At 42.6% G+C, this 22321-nt stretch overlaps 2 long non-coding RNA genes across 3 annotated transcripts in view; one reads left to right on the top strand and one right to left on the bottom strand.

The window, feature by feature from the left end:
- Positions 1 to 22321, top strand: part of LOC144766826 (uncharacterized) — a 463578-nt gene that overhangs the window by 422848 nt on the left and 18409 nt on the right. Inside the window, exon 4 of the long non-coding RNA XR_013597945.1 lies at positions 5835 to 5890. This is a non-coding gene — a long non-coding RNA (uncharacterized LOC144766826). The remainder of the gene's footprint in view (positions 1 to 5834; positions 5891 to 22321) is intronic.
- On the bottom strand, positions 19427 to 21559 carry LOC144766823 (uncharacterized). 2 transcript variants are annotated; one of them, XR_013597942.1, is made up of 6 exons: positions 21477 to 21559; positions 21267 to 21356; positions 21108 to 21173; positions 20200 to 20283; positions 20018 to 20106; positions 19427 to 19649 (listed from the first exon to the last, which is right to left on the bottom strand). It is a non-coding gene; the product is annotated as an uncharacterized LOC144766823 (long non-coding RNA). The 2 variants fall into 2 exon arrangements; XR_013597943.1 differs by lacking the exon at positions 20200 to 20283.

Raw genomic sequence — 22321 nt, 5'->3', positions numbered from 1 at the left:
ACACATCCCAGGCCCCCCATATTTCCCCCCACTTCTTGGGTCTCCCTCTGGCCACGTACACAGCTCCCTCTCTAACCATGCACCAATCCAGGTCTTCCATCCATTTTCCAATATGAGGCGGCTGATTCGCCCCCCATAATTTAGCTATTTTACGCTTGGCGATAGCACAAGCCAGCGTGACCTACGCCTTCCCGTGAGACTTAAGATCAGTTGGTTCCCAAACATTCAAGAGACAACGGCGCGCCTCCAACTCAAGGCTCACTCCCCACACCTCACGTATCTTACCATGAACTGCGAACCAATACCCCCGGATGAGGGTACAGTCCCATAACATATGCAGAAACGTACCATCCTCACCACAGCCCCGTCTGCCTTCACCACTTGCAGCCAAACCCATGCGCACCAATCGAGGGCCGGTGAGACATAACAACAGTGGAGGACCTTCAATTGCACCAATCGGAGTCTCATCTGGATAGCAATGACCCTTGGAGAGGCTACCGCCTCTCTCTAGTCCTCATCGTCAAGGAGGATGATAGGATAACTTTAAAAGCTAATGCAATAAAAAGGTCAAATAACATGGAAACAGAAGATGAATCAGCAACATCAGATGATAAAGAACCTAGAAAAACATTTTGTAATGATAAAGTAACATCGCATTTGAAAATTGATATGCAAATAGTCCAAACAGATTTCCAAAAGGATAAAACATTAGAACACTCATTAAGTTGATGGTTCAACGAGCCCGTATCATTAGAACAAGACCAACATATTGGAGAAGAGGAAGGTGAAAATCTAGAAATAGAAACATGAGTAATAATAGCTATATGGTAAATAAAATACAGAGATTGAGTTATACGAGCAGCAGCAGAAGCTTTGAATAACTAAAAGCCAGATGTAGGTCGCCAATTACCGGTCGGTAACGGCCAAATTCGGCCGTTACCGACCGGTATTTGGTGATTGAGATGTAGGGGCCATTATTTTACAGTATCGGTAAATTTACCGATTCTGTAAAATACCGAATCAGTAATTTTAACCAATTCGGTAAATCCCAGATGTAGGTAGCACTGTTTACAGTGCTACAGGCCTTCAGGATTCGGTATTTTATCACCCAATACAATTGGGTGGTAAAATACCGAATTCCAGTGTACATGCACATCTGTGCATGTACACCTGTGCCATGTGACACACAGACATGCCCTTAGGACATGTATGTGTGCCACATGACACACAAGCCTGGGATTGGGGTGCTACAGGGTGTCAAAGTGACACCCCGTTCACCCTTGCAGGATTCGGTATTTCCCATTGATTCCTATGGGCTACAAGGCCCATAGGAATCAATGGGAAATAGCGATTCGGTATTTACCGATTCGGTAAATACCGAATCGTACAGAATCGGTAATTTATTACCTACATCTGCCTGCTTCTGATTTACCGACTCTTAAATACCGAATCGATATGATTTGGTATTTAAGAGTCGGTAAATCGGAATTACCTACATCGGGCCCTTAGACCACAATTTATTCCAGGTTATGATAGGAAAAGAAACGGACAAATCAGTTTCCCACGCAGTTTCAATATGGGATTTGGGTCTTTCATTAACATATGATAACAATAACTTATATACACGAGCGGCTTTAGGTCTGTGAGTTGGAAATAAAAGGTATAGAGGAGTGGAAGGGGACAAAGATGGTGTATGAGTTGGAAGGTGAAAAGTGGTTAAATGAAATTGTAAGGCATTGAAAATGATGTTATATTCATTGAGACAAGAATCAGGTAAATGATACTGTACTTGTATGACATGAAAGGGAATAATAGAATTTTGGTGAAGTAATTGGTGTACAAAAATAATACCCTTTTCCTTCCAGTATTTGTAATAGAATGATTTACCTTTATATTTAAGAAATGTATTATACCATATAGTGGAGGATAAAAAACATTGAAACTGAGTAAAATCCTTAGAAAATGTGTTGTACAATAGATTTTGGGAGTATTTTAAAATAGGGTTAGTAGACAAAAAGGTACAGTTTGACATAAAAAGTACATGCTTAAAAGAAAAGTCTTTTAATGAGGAACGTTCAAAAAGGATCCATCTGGGAACAGGAATGTCAACAAAATCATAGGAAAGAGCAAAGGATTGCTTAATCGAAAAAGCCGAATGATAGGTTTTAAAGTTTGGGAAGTGCACACCACCCTCATCTTTGAGACGAATACGTTTATTTAAAGCAATTCGTGGACATTTGTTGTTCCACACAAATTTTATACAAGCAGAATTAATTTGAGAAAAATAGGCAATGGGAATCCGAATAGGTAACATAGACAATGTATATAATACATGAGGCACAATCATCATTTTAATGGTATCTAACCTACCCCACCAGGAAATGTACAGGGGGGACCAAGTAAGGAGGAGAGTTTGGATTTTAGTGAGTAATGCATGAAACATGAATTTAATTGTGGCAGCTAGAGATGAAGAAAACCAAATACCAAGGTATTTAATTTTTGAAGGACACCAAGCAAAACTAGTATTATTAAACATAAATTGGTAGCATATAGAGTTTAAAGGTAGGACGTCCGTCTTTGAAAGGTTAAGTTTATAACCGGAAATACTGGAGTATAATCGAACCTCATTCATAAAATGCGGGAGGGAGTCAACAGGATTAGACATATAAATCAATATATCATCTGGGTAAGCAGATATTTGAAGTTTCTATAGAATTATAATTGAAGCCAGTAATCTGCGAGTTAACACTAATACGTTCCAGGAATGGTTCAAGGCATAGGATGAATAGTAAAGGAGAAAGTGGACATCCCTGCCTTGTACCTCTGGATAAAGGAAAACATTTGGAAAAATGATTATTAACAAAAATACTGGCTCGAGGACAAGAATATAGAAGTTTAATAAAGGAAATAAAAGAAGACCCAAAACCAAACCATTGGAGAGTTTGAAACATAAATTGTCAATTGATACGGTCAAATGCCTTTTCGGCGTCTAAAGACAAGGCTGCAAGGGGAGTTTTGTATTTTTTGCCATATGAAATGATATTGGCAAACATTTGAGCATTGTCAGATGCCAATCTACCCTTCACAAACTCGACTTGATCAGTTTTAACCAATAAGGGAATGATAGTTTCAAGGCAGCATGCTAGAATTTTGGCAAAGATTTTGCAATCATAATTTATTAACGATATAGGACGATACTTTTTGCACAAATGGAAGTAAAGGTGCTGTAAAATTCAACAGATAAACCATCAGGCCCTGGGGCTTTTGACTTTTTTAAAGATTTGATAGCATTAGTTATCTCCTGAGTAGTGATGTCTATCCTTTCACTATTGCTCCACATGTGTGGAGATTTCCACACTTGTGTACCTACGTTTTGGTAGTGAATCTGGGAGCTACTAGGGAAGTAGATGGAAAATGAGGAATACTTACTACTAATTAGGAGGCCATTAGGGGGGAGTAAGGAATAGTTCAATGAGGAGTATAGGGGGGGTACAAGATACCAAAAATACCTTCCCAAAAAAAGTAAGGCATGGCTATTCACAAACTTCACTTCTACAGTTTCTACAGCAAGAAATCCCAAAACAGTAGTAAATGTTATCCTGTCCAGCTTTGCTGTGAGCCGAGCACCATACTTGGTCACTCACAGATACTGCAACACACCCTATTTGAAAATAATGGAGTCTGGGATTATTTTTAGTTTTTAACATTATAGATAGCTTTCTGGTTTAAAAATACCTAAATTAAACTTTTTAATAAATATGCACTAATATTTAAATTTAAACAAAAACACATTAATTTAACTTAAATTTACTAAACATTAATTAAATATTAAAATGCTAGAAGGAGCGTTGTTTTAGAAGGCTGATAAAAAGAATAATTATAAATCACATTAATAAAGATTTTTTTATTATGCATTTAATTTGATGGATTAATATGATGCAACATTTTAGTTTATCCGTTATATATTAGTAACATTTATTTCAAATTAATTAACTTTTATATTTTACATTATTATTTCGCATTGCAATATTTTTTATGTTTAAAAAAATGATCAATATTAATGATTTTTTCCTACTCTTTACCATAGAAAGTTCTCTGCCCCAGTGGCCGAGAACACCACCTTTGCATGAAATATTACTAGTATTAACTTTACACTAGTAAATTCTGGTTTTAATGTCAACTGGCTGTGAACTGAGGGAGCGGAGACATGTAAGTCTACACTTAGGGGCTCATTAGGATGGCGGACGGACCTGCGTCCGTCCGCCACCCTAGAGGAGGAGGGACCGTCCGCAGGGGCAGCGGCGGTCCCTCCAGTGCAATTAGGATGTGACCACCAGCCTGGCGGTCACATCCTCAATATTTAACATTGCGGCGGGTGCTGCTTGAAGCAGCACCCGTCGCAAGGTTAAATATGCATGCTTAGCATTTGCATGCACAAAGCGGCAGGCACCGCGCGGTGCCTGCCGCTTCATGCACGCAAATGCAGGGGGGTACCATAGGTACCCCCATGTGCACCCCCCACTCCCCCAGGGGGCCCGCAACCGCCCCCCAAAGAATTTACCGTATGCCTTTACACGGCGGAGAATCTGCCGCGGAAAGGCATCTGTTTTTCGCCATCCTAATATGGCTGGCGGTGTCTGATAGACACCGCCAGCCATGTTAGAGCTTTTCCGCGGAAAAGCTGCGGACCGATTTTGAGACCCACCGCCATCCTAATTTGGCGGTGGGTCTTTTGTGCCTCCCCAGCGGTTTTACCGCATCCTCCGGGCCAGCGGTGGCTTCCGCCGGCCCGGAGGATGCGGGAAAACCGCGATCCTAATCGGCCCCTTAGTTCTAAATCTACACTTGGATATGACGAATAGTCATACAGTGTAGGCTTATACCTCAGTGTAGTAATGAATCTACAAATGTGTAAAATTAGACATTTATATTTACCTTTGTAAATCAGTCTCAACACGTTATTGTTTCACCCACTCTCCTAATTAATGAGCAACACCGAGCACGGTAACACAAATTACCACACTTATAAATAGATTTTATAAAGCTGCTTAATGAGGACTGCAAGCCAAACAGTTAATTCCCAAACAATAACAAGTGCAAGTAGGATCCTATCATTCCACCACTCTTAAGCTCCCCATAACTCTAAAAACAACGTATCTCATCTTGCAGCCATTCTTCATCTTCTTTACTTGTGGTCATCCAGTCAAACCACTCACACCTCCCCATTCCTTAACCTTTTGACCCTGGCCCTCTTCTTTCCTCTCAAGTCATGCCGCATCTGACTGACACTCCCACATGCAGCCTTCCACCCCTAGCCAGCCCAGTCCTAATCGCTACTCCTAATCTCCATCCTGCCTGCAATCTGTTCTACTGTGGCAAACTTACTTCCAGGCCTGTCCATACTAAAGTAGACCTAAATAGCTATAATCAATATATATATACCTACAACCCTAAACACATAGGGATAGTGGCAGGAAAAAAGACCTCTAACCAGTCTGCCCACAAGAGCTAAGGATCCTGCAAAAAAGTGCCAGAAACATTGTCTAACTAACCTTATAACACTTTCCATGCACGCCTCTGCCTAATACCCATCCAACCATCACCAATACCGTTAATCGTGATTATCATCAATTGCCTGAAGAGGCTGGGTGAGGCAGGGGTGGGTGGTAGGGAGTTATTCCACATTTACTCTCATACCCCACCAGTTGCACCATTAGATGCTTCCCAGAGTAATCTGGTACCCCTATTATCCAGGTACCCTAGGCAGCTTCCTATAGCCCCTGTGCTGTTTAACTGTCACAGGTCTAACTTTGGTGTCCTTCATGTCTCCACAGAACGTCCACACTCACGGCTTTCATCCTGCTCATGACTTCAGTGGTATCTTCTGAGAGTAAGTATACTGGTTTCCTCTTTACTGTCTTATTCTTTAAAGGGCAAGATTTTAGTCAACAGGCAACCCAGGATCTCTGAGAATCTTACACACATCACAGAGCCAACATTGTGGGTCAAAGAGCAGTATAGGGTTCTGAATATGTACATTTCCATTGATTCATACCGCAGTTAGTGCTTGTATTAATCATAAGGAGTTCCAGTTGTAGCAAACAAGGAGCAGAGGCACATCTCAACAAACTTAATTGGCAAGGATCACGAAGAGTATTTGTAGACACCCTACCAACTGAAATTGAAAAGCTATTCCATTAAATCGGCAATATTATTAAATGTTTATTTTGAGCACAGCCCATAAAACACTTAATAAAAGATTTGTGAATACGTTTATAATTTACTCAAAAATACATTACATCTATTTTCAATTACCACAATGTAAAACATGTTAAAAAATACATATAAAGAAGTTAAAATAAGTACAGAGTTTTAGACAGTTATGACAGTCAGTTTAAGTGCAATTTAATAATTACTAGAAAGTACTCAAATGAAATTCCCGCTATTTTCCGTATTCAACAAACTGCTTGTAAGTAGATGCCAAAACCTAGCGCAATCGAGCTGCTACAATTTGTCCTTATAATTCTGCAAGCTCCTCAATAATGCTTCACACCCAACAGGATGCAAATGTGTCTCATCCAGGACCTCCTGGCTTTGGTGTAAGCCAGACAGAAAAATAGTGCATGCTCTACATCTTCCGTACTGCAATTGCAGAAAGTGCAGTTTGGGGTTTTATTGTGGCTGGAGTTCCACTTGTAAGTGAATTATTCACAAGCAATGCACCCACTCTCAATTGCAGAAGTAGGTATGAGCTAGAGGCGGTACGTAAATATCCATATACATTTCTAATTTAGAAGCAGGTTTAATTGACAGGAACTCTTCAACCAGCCCACCCGCCTTGGCATTTGGTTGGTATGAATGGGTCTTGTTGGTCCAATATTTCTCTATGACATCCCCTCTGTGTTGTTATTAACTAGGGATGGATTAGACTAATACATACCCATTTGTAGCATTCCAAGTTGCTGTTTGATGTAATTAAGACATGGAATAGAACGACTATTCCTTAGTCTAATGACCTCTTCCTGATCTACTCCATACAAAGCTGATTCCGAGGTAGACCATAGTCTAACCCAGAAAAGTAGTGGCTTCAGCCTTGCTAGATCTCCAAACAATTTAAGGCCCATTTTAAAACAAATGGGAACAGTTGAAGTGCTACTTGCCAATTTGAATAATGATTTAATGTAACTATTCTCTTTCTTAATCAGTCCATTCAGATTCCCTATGCCCCCCAATTTTTGAGCCGTGCAGAGATGCAGCTTGTGCTTTTGTATTATCAATGTCTATAACTGGGGATACTGACTTCGGAGTGGTCGCTTTGTAACATTTCATAATTGTAGAAGCATTGGGAAGAAGGGACAAGTTCGAGTCATTATTTGTGCCTTCCATTTAGTGGAGTTTTCAACCCTAACTCCCAGATAATCGAAATAATCTTCTTGTTGGAGTTTGGTCCCTCTTATTTAGAATGCCTCCTTAAAGAATCTGTGCACTTTCAAAGCCATTATATTTGTTTTGGAAGAATTTACTTCCCATCCTTGGAGGTCACAATAGTTGGCAAAGCTATTCAGAAAATTCTGTAATCCAGATGGAGTGCGGGATATTAATACAGTATCGTCTGCAAATAAAAAAGATGGTACGTTCTTTGGTATTACGATCTATTTTAGCGAACATTGGTGCAATTGAAATCCCAGTGCTATAAACGCTACTTAGATTTGTTGAGAAATAAGGTCATAGCTATCGCCAATATTTAGGGCTTGATTTAGATCTTGGCGGAATCAGTCAAGTCGTTGCTTTGTCAACAGTCTTTCCGCCCACCAACTTGTAGATCCGCCCGCACTATTTAGATGTTGGTGATTGCAAAGACAAAAGACCGGGCGGTCCTGAAATACCGCCAGTAAATGTCGACCCCGTTGACGGCAGGATAGGCAAAAGCGGGTGTTGGAGGGAGGATTGCCAGTTTTTTAGCCGGACCAATCAATATATGCCATCCCGCCAACGCAACTATGGTGGGGTAACCTCCACACATGAGTTAGTGGAATGGAACGTATATGAAGCACAAACTCCTGTTTACTCACCTTCCCCCTTCCTGTTCCACCATGGACCTGATCCTACACATACTGCCTCTGCTGCTGCTGGCTGTTCACAATGCAAATCAACACCGTTGTTACCCTTCACCTGTTAATTGTTTTCACTTGGCTGTTCAGATATGCTCAGTACTATTAAGGGGTTGATTATGAGTTTGGAGGTCCATCGGACCGCCAAACTCGCGGTGGCGTGGAAGTACCCGCCGCACTGGTGGTCCAACTGCTGCATTATGAGGGCAGTGGTCCCACTGCCACAGGACTGCCACAAGTGCTGGGGATCATTGATCCCTCAGTGGTGGCATGGTTGTCTAGGGCAGCAATATGCTTGGCGGTGCCACTGCGGCACCACCAAGCATATTACGACTTTCCAGACCTCCACACTTTCCATGGCAGTGAGCCCACCATGAAAAGTGTGGCAGTCAGGAAAGTAAGGGACCCTACAGGACCCCCTGGTTCTACTGTGCATGAGGGTGCATGCAGGGGGCACGTGTTGTGCCCCCCTGCCTGTATGCACCCCTGTTCCTGCACGGCTTAGACTGCACAGTCCATGTTGCGCAGGAATGGGCTTTGGCGCTCCCTCAGTGCTGCAGTTCTAAGGCTCATATAAGGGCCTTAGAGCTGCACCGCCACAGCCACACCAAAGCATCACCTGCTAGACCACGAGAAAACATGTAATCTGACGGGCGGTGTGCGGACGGCTTTGGTGGTGTGGAAGAGGGGTGCTAGTGTGGGGTGCCAGCTGATACTCTCCCTCACCAAGGACCCCCACACCGCCAAACCAACCTTCACGAAGGAATGATGGTCATTGCTGAATGGATGAGGAACAGCCGACTGAAGCTGAACTCGGACAAGACGGAGGTCCTCATCCTCGGATCTAACCCTTTCGGCCTGGGACGACTCCTGGTGGCCGACCGCACTGGGAACCGCTCCAACACCCACCGACCACGCACACAACCTAGGGGTCATCCTCGACTCCACCCTCTCCATGACTAAACAGGTCAACGCCGTCTCCTCCTCCTGCTTCAACACCCTCCGCAAGCTCAGTGGGATCTCCAAGTGGATCCCCACTGAAACGAGAAGAACAGTCACCCAGGCCCTTGTCAGCAGCAGGTTGGACTATGGAAACGCCCTCTATGCAGGAGCCTCGGCCAATCTCCTGAGACGGCTCCAACACATCCAGAACACCTGATCCTCGACACCCCTCACCGCAGCCACATCACACCCCACCTGAGAGACCTGCACTGACTCCCGGTCAACAAGAGGATAACCTTCAAGCTTCTCATCCATGCACACAAGGCACTCCACAACACCGGACCAACGTACCTCAACAGACGACTCAGCTTCTACACCCCCACCCGCCAGCTCCGCTCCGCCGACCTCGCCAACGCTACAGTCCCCCGCTTCTGAAGAGCGACCTCCGGTGGCAGATCCTTCTCCCACCTCGCCGCCAAGACCTGGAACACCCTCCCCATCCACCTACGGCAGACCCAAGACTTGCTGACCTTCAGAAAACTCCTCAAGACCTGGCTTTTCGAGCAGTAGCAGCATTCCCCACCCCAGCGCCATGAGACCCTCACGGGTGAGTAGTGCGCTTTATAAATGATTGATTGATTGATTGATAGTGTGGCGGCCTGACCCACACCTCCAAAGTCGTAATCAGGCCCCAAATTACTCCGGCAAGCTGTAGCAGACGAATGTGCAATGCATATGTCTCTAATATTGATGTTTAAGAAATTTGAATGAACACACCTCTATAACCACACTGTGTTCATACATCAAGTACCAGCTGCCTTACAAACAATTCAAGCAAAAATCGAAAACTCATTATACAGGTGTGTGGAAATAAAATATGTAAATTGTCACATGAAAAACATGGATCACACATCATTGGGATAAGTGCATGTAACCTCATGTAGAAATTGCACTAGCCAAGCTGTAACCCTCACCTCATAGATTACCTGTAAAATCAATGCCAGTCCCAAATATGAAGCGCTCTACATATTCATCCATGTAACATTTCCCCTTGTCTTGTGGAAGTCCTGTGTTGTATACAATTTCAGTTTGACATCACATTACAAGGTGAAATGCATATGTGTACATACTTATCAGTAATCAAGGTAAAACTAACACACCTGTATAAAAAAGCATGTCTCAATATCTATTTGTAGGTGCAAGTGTCCACTACTATGTTGAATAGCTGCACCTAATTTAAATTCACCAATACATACCAAGTCTATGCACTCTACAAAGTAGACAGTATGTAGTAGTCCCTGCTATCATGCTAAATAAAATTGGATAAGTGCATATTTTACACTGAAACATCGCTAGGAATCTTAAATTTTCAAAGGAAAAATAATGCCAGGACAAACTTGTTGAACAGAAAAATTGTGATTTAATCACTATGAGATAAGTCTGTAAAATAGTTTGGAAGAAGGCAAATGCAAGCCCAAATGGTTTCCTGTGCCTCAACTTGCTCCCATTGCACTGCCAGGGGAACTTCCCTGGAAAGGGGCATCTAGTGGGCAGAGCAGGCACCTTCAAAGATATTACTTGGGAGGGAGTTGATTGGGTTTGGCTTTGGGAGGGGTGTCCTTGGGCTTTGGGGTGGTTTTGGGTGGGGATATCTTGGGTTTGGGGGTGGTTTTGCACTTGGAATGGGGGCACCTTTCCCTGTTTTAGGGGTACCTTGGAGGTAGTAGGGGTGGGTATGGTCTTTTGAGGGGTTGTTTGGGATGTGGACGGGAAGGGTTGGGAGGTGTAAGGGGCAGGTGTGGGTTTGGGAGTAGTGGGTGTGGCGGGGCAAAGACAAAGAGAAGATGTCCATGGGAAAAATAGGGATGGTGGTCAGGAGGGAGCTGGGGTTTAGAGGTCGAGGGAGTGGAAATGTTGGGTGTATGTGTGTCTGTTGATGTTGCAGGTGGCTGTGGGTCTGGCATATGCTGTGAATATTTGTTGTATGGGTGAGTGTAGGCATTTCAGTTTTTTGGGCGTGTGTGCTGTTGAGGTGCTGGGTATGGTCATGGTGAATGTAGCTGTGGTGGTGGCCACTGTGTAATTGGTTGTAAAGGTGGTGATGGATGTGTCTGTGGTGGTTAGTGCAATGTATGTGGGTGTTCTGGGTTGCTGGATGTGTCTAGTAGTGGGTGCAGTCTAGGTGGGTGTGATGGTGGTGGTGGATGTGTCTGTGGTGGTGGGTACAGTGTATGTGGGTGTCCTGGGTTGGTGGATGTGTCTGTGGTGATGAGTGCAGTGTATTTGGTTGTGCTGGGGTTGGTGAATGTGTCTGTGATGGTGGGTGCAGTGTATGTGGGTGTGCTTGGGGTGGTAGGTGTGTCTGTGGTGGTGGGGGCAGTGTCTGTGGTTGTGCTTGGGGCTGGGGGGGTGCCCGTGTGTTTGGATACGTGTCTCTTTTTCTTTTTGTTTTGTTTGTGTGTAGGTGTGCTGCTAGTGTCTGTCTGAGTTAGTGCATGCAAAGGTCTCAGTGTGTTTGGGATAGGTCTGAGGAATAAGGAATTTGGATGAGGGTGGTGTGGGAGGTGGGCTGCAAGGTTGGGATGATTGGGATGCTGCGGTGAGTGAGGAGGCTAGACCTTGAAAATACCTCTGTAGGTCAGACATAGCACTGTGAATGCCTTTCCTGGTAGTCTACCATTTGTCTCATTTGACTGCCAAGGCCCTGCATGACATTCAGTAGTGCAGTCTGGCCCTCAGAGATATTCCTGAGTAGGTCAATAGCCTCCTTACTCAACGCACCCGGGGGACAGGGGCAGGGAGTGAGGTACCTGGGTGAAAGAGATCCCTGGCCTTTTAGCATGTTGCACACCCCTTACCCTCCGGGCCACTGTGTCACTCGGTGTTGGTACCGGAACTACCGTGACCAGATGCTTCACCGCCTGCGTTATCAACTTCTCCGTCGCCTGCTCCGAATGGCGCTGACATGACATATACAATAGTGCTGTTGGATCTGTGTAAACAGAACAGATTTCTGACCAGAAAACAGTTTTCTGATTTCACCTGCTCTCAAACTTTGGTTCTATAATAGCATAAGTAAATGCATGTAGGCAACATTTTAAGACGACACTTGTTCACCGTTATGTCATTCCCCACGAAAGCTCCCATATGATGTCTGACGTTGTCTCTTATCCATTATTATGTCTCTTCGGGAACTGATTCACACCTCGGAATGGTTGGTCTTTGTTGTACAGAATAGTGAACTGCTGTCACCAAAAAGGATATACACCAACAATACCTTTGTACGGTGTGTTCACTAGACCCTAAAATCTGCATACATAAGTTAAAAATGAATCAATGTCTGTCAACATATACCGCAATGTTGTACCAATTTTCGGAATCACTGAAAGCCGGTTACCTTTGTTTGGATATTTCAAGATGGTACCACTCACTTTAACCCCTTCCATGCTGATGACGGCCCCCAGCCGCCATGTACTACGGGGCTCGTGTGCTGATGACGGCTGGGGGCCGTCATAAACCCGCCCACTCGCGATTCTGCCGCACAGGCGCAGAATCGCGGCCGCATGGAAGGGGTTAAGTCAGTTAAGTATATGCCAAGTGTCAGCATTTTTACATGAATTATGTACTGAAGTAGCTTAGCAATGTATCACATACTATTTACATACTTATACTGTTGAAGACAGTCTGAAACTAATATTTGTGGGGATTGACAAATGACTACTACAACATAATGAAATAATAACTAGTCCTTGAAACATTTCTAATACACTTTAGTACAGAGCAAAAGCATCCTCACATTTGACTCCTAAATATCTATAGTTATTTGATACTTGTATCTTTGTGAAATTATTTCACTAAATATGATGGCTTTCACTGTAGTCAAAACGTTGTAGAATATCACATTAATCATAAATGATATTTACTTTAAAGATTGAAATGTGAATCACAATATGCAGCATAGTACACCTTGGTGCATTTCAACATTTGCCTAATGAGTCATGAGTTTGGCCTGAATCGGAGTTTTCCTGAAGAGATACTCCTACATATATGTAATGGAACATTCCATCTTCCAAAATATTTCAAGTTTCCCATTTTACTCCACCATTGATTATTCACCTGGATATGACAAAGAGCATTGAGGAATGGTTTGGGTATTTGTTACTCTGTCGCCATTGCATACACATTCCTGTCTGTGTGTCTTCAAAAATTGTATGCTTATGTCAATTATTTGGTCAAATGCAGACTGCCTTACACATTCATCATGCAAAACTGTCACTGTTTAACATGTATGAAACAGTATTTCTGATGCTGACCACATTTTGGATTTGTCTTGATATCAATGTGTAGCTATCAATTATGTAGTCACTAGTAATGTTGGATCACATGCTCACTCTGGTTTGTGTATCGTAACTTACCAATGTGATGGATGTTACATCAACTGTATCATAAGAGGTAAGTATGCTATGTCACCTGTAACAGGGCTAAAATGACTGAAGGAATATAAAATCTATACTATATAATGTTGTCTTAATGTATCCAATATATCAATGCTACTTTGATAGAAACCCCTTGTAAATACACTTGACCCATGTATATCCTAAGAATCGGGCCCGAACTGAACAAACACCACCTTGGTTTCATTTCCCGGGGCCTCTTTCGTTAGTTAGGAAAACACGTGACATGCTGCTGAGAGGAGGGCCTGAAAGGTCGGCCTGGGCTATGAACAGACCATTGATTCTAACTTAGGAAACTCAAGGTCGCATCTGTCTTTCTTGTAGGATGAGCACATTCTTGCAGGCGCCATGCCTGTACTCCGGTGTACCAGAATGAAAGGGAGGCACCTTTACTGACCTACCCCCGGAATACTTGAGCTAAGTTTCGAATCAATCAATTGTGCCTTATATGGGTTTTCCCGTTGGCTTCTCGAGAATTGGTACTTTTCCATGTACGGGGTTTCTATGAGGTATGCCGAAAGTATATATGCACTGTCTTGAATGTAATCCAGCAGTCTCCTCTGCACACCTATGAGAGTTGTGGCGAGAGGGAGGCTCCCCTATATAGGGCGCTTTTGCAAAATAAACGATTGAACCTTCTCCATTGCCGACTGACTTATTCTTGGTAAATAAGGTATATGGGCTATTGGTAAGTATAGCTCTATGGTATACTTTTTAGTACTTCAGTTGGCGACTCCACCGGGATTCCGCGATAGGGTAGAGGGACAGGGAGGGGTTCTGGTCGAGGGGGTGGACTGAAAAAGGATCCTAATTGAGAAACCAGTTTGTGGTAGAAAAGGAAAATTCCACTCTTCAACCCAGTGACCTTCCCAGCTGCTAAATAACCCTTCGCCGGAGTCCTTCGGGCTTAACCCGGGAACAGCTGACCGTGTTGGTCTATAAAAGAATTCGGCAGTGGAGAACGCGCAATCAGACCTGAGTGCACCAGGTGAGTGAATTGTATTGTAAATCCTTTGTTGATTTTGGAACGAGCACTTGTGAGAAGTGGCTCAGAAGAACAGTTAACCGAGTATGGAATGTAGTGGTTAGTGAACCACAGGGAATCTGGGGGTCTGACGTGGCAGTGGTGTGACTGCATGGGCAGATGCCCACAGACTTGTTCGGTGATTAGTTGGGACAACATCGGACGCCTTAGTGTTGCACGGGGGGTGCTCACTCGGCCGAATCCTCTTCGGAAAAGCCCCTAGGAGCAACTGGGTAAGCGCGGAGTCTGGGGTTGCGCCCATAACGCCCGGCCCAACCAGCACAGGACTACGGGATAGTCTGTAAGAGGGTTCGTGGTGCGCCTGTCTGATGATCCTAGGGCAGTCTTTGGACTGTCTCTTTTGTGAATTCTTTTAGTGGTCTGGAATCCAGGGTGATCGATTCCCCAAACAGGAGTCGACGGGCTGAGTATAAGACATGTCGTATGGAATTGTGAATTCATGACCGAAGTACTTTTATCGATCAAAACTTATGCACTTTAGGTATGTTATGTGAATGGAATTGTTTTGAGTTGAAAAGTGAAGGAGTATGTGGTGAGTGGACGCGTCCATGAGTGTAATTTCAGTTGGAATGGTATGATTTGTTGAATCCATAAAAATGTTGTGTTTAAGTAAATTGTGTTTTGGATGCTGCTGTCAGAGAAGTGGACGGCTGGAAGAAAGACAGCCTGCTCCTCAGGAAGGCAGTCCAAGTTTCGATATGTATGTTAAACATGGTATTTCTCCCATTTTGTTTAATACACTGTGGAATAAATATACTAAAGACAATGCAGAATTACAATGGCCTTTAAGAGGGTCCTTTGATGAAAGAAAAATTAATTACTTACAGAATAAATTATTCTTAAGAAGAAGCCGTCAGACTATGTTTGACTCCTTGACCTTATGGTTAAAGGAGGCGAAGTGACGGCGAATACGAGAAGAAAAATTGGTAAAGATTAAAGCAGGACAGACTGTATCCCAAAAAGCAGTGGCGTATGAAAAAGAAAAAGTAGAGAAGAAAATTGAGCAATTAGATAGACAGTTTCGATTACAAACAGATAAAAGTTATGTGACCCAAACCGAGGCAGAAGACGAAATAGAGGAACTATTAGAGGTTCGCTCTCCTCCTCCATATGCCCCCCAAGGCTTGTACCTGGCGGTCCCAGTGGACCGGACAGGAAGGGCGGGAGCAGCGGTGCCTGCAGTTGTTACCACACCGGTAGCCATACACCCTCCTGCTCCGTTGTCCACCCCTCCTACCCTTCGTTCAACTACCTCAGACTTGATTACTTTGTTACCTGGGTCGATCGCCGCCTCTCCCTTGTCCCCAGTATTTTTAACACCCCCAGCTGGAGGAACGATGGTCACCCCTATGGGGATGACCACTGCTTCTTCAGATGTCACGCCACGACGCCCTATGGGAGGGATGGAAGGTCGACGAGTTTTTACTCGATCATCCTTAGGAACTGAAGAAAGACGGGCTATAGTGATTCAGGCATCCCAATGGATGCGGAATCCGATCTATACTCTGGAAGATATTTGGAGTACTATGAAAGATTTTGAACTAGTTACGCAACTACTAGCATTGGAACGTATGGCAATAAGACTGATTTCCTTATGGGAGCAATGTTTTCAGGAAGGGCTGGCCCCCCAGATATTATGTGATATCAAAGACCGAGCTTTTAAATTAAAATTACAGGTCGAAGAAGTATTTCAAAATGTTGAAACTTTGATACAATATTGGGACCGAATGAATAGGAAATGTCCAAATGTAGGGGCACAGTATCCTATGAGAGAAGTGCACCCTCTTTTCCATCCAGAGATTCCTGAAGGGTTAGATGGAGGGGGACAAGTAACCAGACCACGTGTAGAGGCACGTTTCCAAGAGCAGTGGGTCTATACCCCTTGGAAGTGGAGTGAGGTTCTTACCTTAAAAGCCCAACTTCCTGACCCTCGGAAAAAAACACGGCTCATTATAAAGAATTGAAAGAAGCGGCACATTCGGCCGTTATGACTTTAGCTGACATCGAGTTATTTTTCGGTCTTCTGATCCCAGTAGATATATGGAGACAGGTGCATGATTCAGATCATGCTGCCGAACTTGGAAGAACCTGGGATCAAATTAAGACATGGGACAAAGATCGAAAAACGGGCGACAAGCCTAAAGATGAGATTTTAGCTATACCCGCTCGAATTATTACCTATATGCAAACCCTTATTCCCCCACGAAAGGTGGATTGGGATAAGCTAACGGCCTGCTACCAAAAGAAGGATGAAAATGTATCTGATTTCTTTACTCGGTTTGAGAAAGTATTTATTGACTTCAGTGGACAGGACTTGTCCACAGAAGGTGGCATACGGCTATTTGTAAATAGATTTGTCACTAATTTGTTACCAGAAATAAAGACACGTTTACAGGCTGTCGAAAGTACTTGGACCACTTCAACCCCTTCAGTTAATCTTAGCAGGCCCAGTATTATGAACATCGAGAAAATGAGAGCAAGGGTAAGTCGGATAAAAAGGTTGAGGAGTTAAAAACCCGAGTATTGCTGCAGCAAGTCAGCAGAGGGCAAAACGGTAGAAGGGGAGGAAGGGGCTCCTTCCCAAGAGGAGCAATGATTAGAGGAGGAGGAGGCCAGGTTCCTAATATAGGGATTAACCAGGGCTCCAATTGTAGACAGGAGGGACACTGGCGAGCCAAGTGTCCATTATTATACCGACGGGGTGGTTTTAATCGAGGAAGAGGAGGTACTGATCGGAATAGTATGAGACGTGGTGACAGGTCCGGCGATGAGTCGGGAAATAACTATTTAGATGATTTTCAGGGAAGGCAATATTATAATGAGGATTATCGGGAAGACGGCTATGATGGAAAAACAGGGGCCTTATGTACAGGGGCAATTGATGGGGACATCTGAGAAGTTTTTGGTGGATACTGGAGCAATGAATAGTTCTGTTGCTCATACATTGGTCCCAGGGGCTGCTCTGTCTGGGCAAAATAACGTATCAGTGGGATTTTCAGAAATCCCCGTGGTAAGCCCCGTTTCAAAGCCACTTCCCTTTACTATTGGCCCTGTTACTGTGGACTCACCATTCTTGCTTACTTCTAGTTGTGGCAAAAATTTGCTAGGATTGGATATACTAAAGAAAGTGCATGCTCGTATTTAATGTTCTCCTGATGGTGTGTATCTAACACTGCAGCCTCCTATTGAACATATGTCCCAATGTTTAGTCAAAGATGCACCTCTCCCTACTGAGTTTTCAGATATACCCCACACTCTTTGGGCAAAGGGGTATACGGATGTCGGATTGTTGAAAATACCCCCTGTATCCATAACTTTAAAACCAAACGCGCATCTACCACGTATTCCCCAATATCGTATTTCGCCCGAAGGTGAACAGGCTTTATCGCATATCATTCATGATTTAATTAAGAAAGGAGTGGTAGAAGAAACGGCTGCAAACATTTGTAACAGCCCCATTTTACCGTTTCTGAAAAAGGCCCTTCTAGATGGTGACCCTGATTATAAGGATACTTATCGTTTTGTAATTGACCTTAGAGAGGTTAATAAAATGGTGATTCCTCAATACCCTGTGGTTCCGGACATCACTGCAATCCTGACTATGATGCCCCCTACTGCACAGTATTTCTCAGTGATCAATTTGAAGAATGCTGTCTTCAGTATCCCAATACACCCTGACAGCCGTCATATTTTCGGATTCTCATTATCTGGTCGCAGCTTCAGATTCTGCCGCGCACCTCAAGGCTATACTGAGAGTCCTAGTATTTATAGCCAAGCTCTAAGAGCAGTATTATAGGAGTTAGTCCTCCCTCCTGGTAATGTTCTTGTCCAATATGTGGATGACATTCTGGTGGCATCAGATACGGCAGCCGGTTGTAAGGAAGCCACTGTTAAACTGTTGCACCATTTGGCGGCTAATGGTAATAAACTGTCCTTGTCTAAATTTCAGTATTGTCGACAGGAAGTGACCTAACTTGGTCATTTACTGTCGAAAGCGGGGAGAAGACTAACTCCTGAACGGATAAGTGTTATTACTAACATGTCTGTGCCCCGTACTCAGCGTGATGTTCGTGCTTTTCTAGGCATAACCTCTTACTGTCACCAATGGATTCCTAATTTTTCTCTTCTGGCTAAACCTTTGTTGCATCTGGTTACCAAAGATGTGCATGAACCCATGCCCTGGACGGATGAATGTCGAGATGCTTTTAATTCTTTAAAATTTGCTCTTCACCCGTTTTGGGTACTCCGGACTATTGAAAACCTTTTGTACTTTACGTGCATGAAGTGGACGGTTGTTCTCTTTCAGTATTAACCCTAGGTTTTGGCGGAAAGCAACGACATTGTGCATATTTTTCGGCAGTATTGGATAATGTTGCCAGGGCCCTTCCTAGCTGTTCAAGGGCCACTGCAGCGGTGGCGGTGGCCATTCGACAGTGGGAGTGGATTGTTTTAAATACTGATCTCACAGTGATGGTACCGCACGCTGTGGACATATTATTGAATCGAACAAAAACTCAGCACCTCACAAGTGCACAATTGACTGGTTATGACATCTATTTGCACCCCACATTAAAATTAAAAGATGTGCCACTCTGAATCCAACAAATATAAGAAGATCCCTTTTCCTGGTTTTAAATAACAGATAAGACTATAGAAAATAGTCCCTCTGTTCAACCCTGTTTTGTGGTAACCCGTGAGTATAGTCAATTCTTGAAGTCCAAAAACACAAAATAACAAATTTACAAATACACCATGAGTATGAACAATTCAATTTCAACACTTAGATATTAAATTCAAACACTTTGATATATGCAACAGTGGTGGACAAAAAAATGAAATTAAAAAAGGTTTTGCATTTGGTGTTAAGAATTTATTATAAAAAAGATCTGATCTGTTTGTACATCATTATTACATGAGAAATCACATACAATTTGTTAAAACATGATATTACATTTATATTCATAAGTAGAAATTGTCATATTACATTTATATTAAAAAACATTTAAGAGAAAAAAAGCAGAAACTGTCGACGCGGCGTTTCGGTGAAAAACGTTGGTCACCTTCTTCAGGACAATGCTTGCTTATATTAAAAACAATCTAGATTTGGGAATATATAAACAACAAAAAAAACATTTTTTTAAAAACCATTCCTCAATTTAGCAAAACCTATGTTGCATAATTTTTTCAGTAAGTCAAGTTTTGACCTTAAGGTCCTCTATTTCTACATGATTTAGTATTAGCCATTTTCTGAGATTATAACATGCATTTTATCTTAAGACATCTTTGACATTCATTATTACTACATCTTATTCTCAAAGTCCAAACACTGATAAGAATTCTAATAAACATATCCATAGGGTTTTCATCTATACATCTTCTACTATTTGTTATTTTGTGGACTCCCAATTTTTGGCATACTCAAAACTGAAGTGAGAAATATCTGATTCTTTTAAACGGATACTCACTATTAGATAATGTTTATGTTGCAGCTTGAATGAATTGGCTTTCTATTGTAGTATCGGAGACCTGTTGGGCTTCCAGCTGTTCAGTTGTACTAGACACAAAAAGGGATTTTATTAATTATCAACTCTTGTGTTCTTCTGGAAGTCTCTGTGGTTAGCAATCTCCTATCAGCATTTTGATTTACCTCTAGGGCAGGATCTTTTATGTGTCCTCTGCTCCTGACTTCTGTTCCTCTTTGTTGTCAGTTGGTAATTATTGTTACTGACTACTGTGGGAACAAAATTTACATACTACACTCTATTCTATTCTTCCTTTTTATTCCATATTTTTTTTTATATATACAGACTTCAGAAAGGTTTTTTCAATCCAAAAAATAATTTCCTACCTTATTTAGGATATAAAAGAGCCTTTGCAGTATCCTCTTATTAAAAAATCTTCCCTCATCCAATCGGTCTTTTATCTTCTAGTTGGTCCTAGAGAGGCTTTTGTAAGAATTGGTAATCAAAAAGGAGGGAGAATGATCAATTGATCCGGGGGGCACAATTACCACTAAGGAAAGTGGAAGGTCCAAATCCAGCTGGTGCCCTCAACAAGTGTGGGTCAACAAAAAGGGTGCTCGGCTGTTCCTTAGAAAAAGAAGAAGTGCATGTGACTGGTGTGACGGTGGTTGTGGAAACCGCACCTAGGGGCATCCATTTTGTTGGACGTATTTGCCTCACACACCCTTGCAGGTGTCATGCTTCATCATCGGCGTTGCTCCTCGTCGGGGAGGCGGTGCAATCCCCGACGGGCTCACCTCTATGAGGGGCTCTTTCACGGAGATCTTTTTTGTCCAACTGCCTTATGGTGAAGTGCGGGTATGTGGGTAATGTGATGTGTAGCCTGGGTGGTGATTAAAATGTAGTGGAGGGTACCGGAAAACACTTTATTCTGGAGGTCCCCCACTTCAATTAAAAGCGTGAATCTAACTCAGTAGGAGCCAAAAAGTTAGGTATAATGGCCCTAGATTAGATTGATTTGTAAGAATGACAGATTATTACTGCCTCTAAGTTCCCAGTAATAATACTTATGTTAAAAGTATACAGTTCTTACCTCAAATTCTAGTTGGTTTTTAGAGCTTAGATTCTTGACAGGAAGGTCGTTGTCCCAGTTCCTTTACTGTAGAGACATAACCTTCCTTGTTAGTCAAAGTTTACTGGTTCTCATTTACTCCCTAGTCATGTAGCGCTAGTCTACTATTGTATATTTTACCTTGGGGTTTTGTTTGAGAAATGATGTAGACCCTCTTGACTGTAGTTGTCTGCACCGTTGTTTTACTTCATTATAAACTTTCAGAAGGTTCTATATGAATGAAGGTATCTTAAATTAGTTTTTAAAGATTTTTTAATATATAACAAGTAACTCTGATTTGAATTAGTCCTCTGTAGGCTACCCTGGTTGCCTGGAGTGGGCTGCACTTACTTCTGATTTTCTGGGTTCTCCTCCACGACCGTCCTGTGTCTTGCTATAGGTGCAACTGAGACTGATGCTTGCTTCACTCTTCTCTTTATATTCAAGCTAATTGGTCAATTTAGTCTCAATTGTTGTTAATTGGAGCTTATTACTAGCGTGGTCCAGTGTTGATATGCAAACACGTCGGCCATCTTAGAATGTGTTTTGTGACGTTCCTTTCCTAGTCACCAACCTCTATCTTAGTCCTCGCGCTCGCTATTGTCCTTATTACGATCTAGTTTCTTCATTATAAGTCAGCTAGTACTATTTGATGTTTTAAAGATGTGTGTATAGCGGAAGACCGCAAGTCCGCTATATAGTTTCCTATCAGATCCTTATGTTATACTTTTATATTTGGTTCATTATAAGGCTTCTATATTTGTTGAGAGGGGTGTGGGCTTGCTCTTATGTCTCATCTTTTGCTCAGAAAAGAAATTCCTTGTATTGTTTATAACCTCGCGTTCTTAGTTGCGGCCATTTTGGATTGGGTCCGGGTTTGAATCTTCATTAACATGTTGTTTTTATGTTAGCTATTAATTCAAATGGTTCTCTGCTTACTGGAGGCGCTACCCAAAAGTTGTTTTCCCCAAAACTATTGTTGTTGTGCATTTCAATTTCGAGCTCGCGTTTATGTGCATTTCAATTTCGAGCTCGCGTTTTTTATCCCGGCCATCTTAGATTGGGTACGCATTAATTGATGCTACCAATAACTTCTTGTTTTTATGTTAGCTATTGAATTAAAATGATTCTATGCTTGGTGGGGGCGCTACCCGAAAGTCGTTATCCCCAAAACTAACGTTGTTATGCGTTTAAAT

Source organism: Lissotriton helveticus, chromosome 7, assembly GCF_964261635.1.
Source record: "Lissotriton helveticus chromosome 7, aLisHel1.1, whole genome shotgun sequence".
Taxonomy (NCBI): domain Eukaryota; kingdom Metazoa; phylum Chordata; class Amphibia; order Caudata; family Salamandridae; genus Lissotriton; species Lissotriton helveticus.
The sequence above is the reverse complement of the archived record's forward strand: the minus strand, read 5'-3'. Positions and strand labels throughout refer to the sequence as shown.